We start from the raw sequence: 2,500 nt of genomic DNA, 5'->3' as shown, positions 1-2,500 counted from the left end.
GCGTTTTCAGGGTAGTATGGCCATAAGCTGCCAGGTCAACTGAAAAGATCCTATTTGAAGAAGACGCAGGCCAAACTAGACTCCAGCAAAAAGTGTCGAACAGCGCCCTCTGCTGTCAGGCAAGAGCAGAAACCATAAAAAGCTTACAGCACCTGGTATTCCCAGGCGGTCTCCCATCCAAGTACTAACCAGGCCCGCCCCTGCTTAGCTTCCGAGATCGGACGAGATCAGGCGTTTTCAGGGTGGTATGGCCGTAAGCTGCCAGGGCAACTGAAAAGATCTTATTTGAAGGCGACGCAGGCCAAACTAGATCCAGCAAAAAGTGTCAAACAGCGCCCTCTGCTGTCAGGCTAGAGCAGAAACCATAAAAAGCTTACAGCACCTGGTATTCCCAGGCGGTCTCCCATCCAAGTACTAACCAGGCCCTCCCCTGCTTAGCTTCCGAGATCAGGCGTTTTCAGGGTAGTGTGGCCGTAAGCTGCCAGGGCAACTGTAAAGATCCTATTTGAAGGCGACGCAGGCCAAACTAGACTCCAGCAAAAAGTGTCAAACAGCGCCCTCTGCTGTCAGGCAAGAGCAGAAACCATAAAAAGCTTACAGCACCTGGTATTCCCAGGCGGTCTCCCATCCAAGTACTAACCAGGCCCGCCCCTGCTTAGCTTCCGAGATCGGACGAGATCGGGCGTTTTCAGGGTAGTATGGCCGTAAGCTGCCACATCAACTGAAAAGATCCTATTTGAAGGCGACGCAGGCCAAACTAGAGCCAGCAAAAAGTGTCAAATAGCGCCCTCTGCTGTCAGGCAAGAGCAGAAACCATAAAAAGCTTACAGCACCTGGTATTCCCAGGCGGTCTCCCATCCAAGTACTAACCAGGCCCGCCCCTGCTTAGCTTCTGAGATCGGAAGAGATCGGGCGTTTTCAGGGTAGTATGGCCGTAAGCTGCCAGGTCAACTGAAAAGATCCTATTTGAAGGCGACGCAGGCCAAACTAGACTCCAGCAAAAAGTGTCAAACAGCGCCCTCTGCTGTCAGGCAAGAGCAGAAACCATAAAAAGCTTACAGCACCTGGTATTCCCAGGCGGTCTCCCATCCAAGTACTAACCAGGCCCGCCCCTGCTTAGCTTCCGAGATCGGACGAGATCGGGCGTTTTCAGGGTAGTATGGCCGTAAGCTGCCAGGACAACTGAAAAGATCTTATTTGAAGGCGACGCAGGCCAAACTAGATCCAGCAAAAAGTGTCAAACAGCGCCCTCTGCTGTCAGGCTAGAGCAGAAACCATAAAAAGCTTACAGCACCTGGTATTCCCAGGCGGTCTCCCATCCAAGTACTAACCAGGCCCACCCCTGCTTAGCTTCCGAGATCGGACGAGATCGGGCGTTTTCAGGGTAGTATGGCCATAAGCTGCCAGGTCAACTGAAAAGATCCTATTTGAAGAAGACGCAGGCCAAACTAGACTCCAGCAAAAAGTGTCAAACAGCGCCCTCTGCTGTCAGGCAAGAGCAGAAACCATAAAAAGCTTACAGCACCTGGTATTCCCAGGCGGTCTCCCATCCAAGTACTAACCAGGCCCGCCCCTGCTTAGCTTCCGAGATCGGACGAGACCGGGCGTTTTCAGGGTAGTATGGCCGTAAGCTGCCAGGGCAACTGAAAAGATCCTATTTGAAGGAGACGCAGGCCAAACTAGACTCCAGCAAAAAGTGTCAAACAGCGCCCTCTGCTGTTAGGCAAGAGCAGAAACCATAAAAAGCTTACAGCACCTGGTATTCCCAGGCGGTCTCCCATTCAAGTACTAACCAGGCCCGCCCGTGCTTAGCTTCCGAGATCGGACGAGATCGGGCGTTTTCAAGGTAGTATGGCCGTAAGCTGCCAGGTCAACTGAAAAAATCCTATTTGAAGGTGACGCAGGCCAAACTAGACTCCAGCAAAACATGTCAAACAGCGCCCTCTGCTGTCAGGCAAGAGCAGAAACCATAAAAAGCTTACAGCACCTGGTATTCACAGGCGGTCTCCCATCCAAGTACAAACCAGGCCCGCCCCTGCTTAGCTTCCGAGATTGGGCGTTTTCAGGGTAGTATGGCAGAAAGCTGCCAGGACAACTGAAAAGATCTTATTTGAAGGCGACGCAGGCCAAACTAGATCAAGCAAAAAGTGTCAAACAGCGCCCTCTGCTGTCAGGCTAGAGCAGAAACCATAAAAAGCTTACAGCACCTGGTATTCCCAGGCGGTCTCCCATCCAAGTACTAACCAGGCCCGCCCCTGCTTAGCTTCCGAGATCGGACGAGATCAGGCGTTTTCAGGGTGGTGTGGCCGTAAGCTGCCAGGACAACTGAAAAGATCTTATTTGAAGGCGACGCAGGCCAAACTAGATCCAGCAAAAAGTGTCAAACAGCGCCCTCTGCTGTCAGGCTAGAGCAGAAACCATAAAAAGCTTACAGCACCTGGTATTCCCAGGCGGTCTCCCATCCAAGTACTAACCAGGCCCTCCCCTGCTTAGCTTCCGA

General features: G+C 52.2%; 9 non-coding genes and 3 pseudogenes across 9 annotated transcripts in view; all 12 read right to left on the bottom strand.

Annotated features, from left to right (window-relative positions):
• The window catches only part of LOC131115375 (5S ribosomal RNA), a 119-nt gene extending 91 nt beyond the window's left edge, over window positions 1–28 (bottom strand). Inside the window, exon 1 of the ribosomal RNA XR_009122655.1 lies at window positions 1–28. This exon is cut by the window's left edge and continues 91 nt beyond it. This is a non-coding gene — a ribosomal RNA (5S ribosomal RNA).
• Window positions 29–140: 112 nt separating this feature from the next.
• LOC131119050 (5S ribosomal RNA) lies at window positions 141–259 on the bottom strand. The gene has a single exon (XR_009126181.1). It is a non-coding gene; the product is annotated as a 5S ribosomal RNA (ribosomal RNA).
• Window positions 260–370: 111 nt separating this feature from the next.
• Window positions 371–479, bottom strand: LOC131112739 (5S ribosomal RNA; annotated as a pseudogene).
• A 112-nt stretch (window positions 480–591) lies between these two features.
• On the bottom strand, window positions 592–710 carry LOC131114326 (5S ribosomal RNA). The gene has a single exon (XR_009121639.1). It is a non-coding gene; the product is annotated as a 5S ribosomal RNA (ribosomal RNA).
• Window positions 711–821: 111 nt separating this feature from the next.
• On the bottom strand, window positions 822–940 carry LOC131117230 (5S ribosomal RNA). Its single transcript, XR_009124454.1, has one exon. It is a non-coding gene; the product is annotated as a 5S ribosomal RNA (ribosomal RNA).
• A 112-nt stretch (window positions 941–1,052) lies between these two features.
• LOC131114325 (5S ribosomal RNA) lies at window positions 1,053–1,171 on the bottom strand. Its single transcript, XR_009121638.1, has one exon. It is a non-coding gene; the product is annotated as a 5S ribosomal RNA (ribosomal RNA).
• A 111-nt stretch (window positions 1,172–1,282) lies between these two features.
• LOC131115254 (5S ribosomal RNA) lies at window positions 1,283–1,401 on the bottom strand. Its single transcript, XR_009122538.1, has one exon. It is a non-coding gene; the product is annotated as a 5S ribosomal RNA (ribosomal RNA).
• Window positions 1,402–1,513: 112 nt separating this feature from the next.
• On the bottom strand, window positions 1,514–1,632 carry LOC131115911 (5S ribosomal RNA). The gene has a single exon (XR_009123178.1). It is a non-coding gene; the product is annotated as a 5S ribosomal RNA (ribosomal RNA).
• Window positions 1,633–1,744: 112 nt separating this feature from the next.
• Window positions 1,745–1,863, bottom strand: LOC131116939 (5S ribosomal RNA). Its single transcript, XR_009124170.1, has one exon. It is a non-coding gene; the product is annotated as a 5S ribosomal RNA (ribosomal RNA).
• A 112-nt stretch (window positions 1,864–1,975) lies between these two features.
• On the bottom strand, window positions 1,976–2,084 carry LOC131114214 (5S ribosomal RNA; annotated as a pseudogene).
• A 111-nt stretch (window positions 2,085–2,195) lies between these two features.
• Window positions 2,196–2,314, bottom strand: LOC131115814 (5S ribosomal RNA). Its single transcript, XR_009123084.1, has one exon. It is a non-coding gene; the product is annotated as a 5S ribosomal RNA (ribosomal RNA).
• Window positions 2,315–2,425: 111 nt separating this feature from the next.
• Window positions 2,426–2,500, bottom strand: part of LOC131112738 (5S ribosomal RNA) — a 109-nt pseudogene continuing 34 nt past the window's right edge.

Source organism: Doryrhamphus excisus, unplaced genomic scaffold (assembly GCF_030265055.1).
Source record: "Doryrhamphus excisus isolate RoL2022-K1 unplaced genomic scaffold, RoL_Dexc_1.0 HiC_scaffold_25, whole genome shotgun sequence".
Taxonomy (NCBI): Eukaryota; Metazoa; Chordata; class Actinopteri; order Syngnathiformes; family Syngnathidae; genus Doryrhamphus; species Doryrhamphus excisus.
The sequence above is the reverse complement of the archived record's forward strand: the minus strand, read 5'-3'. Positions and strand labels throughout refer to the sequence as shown.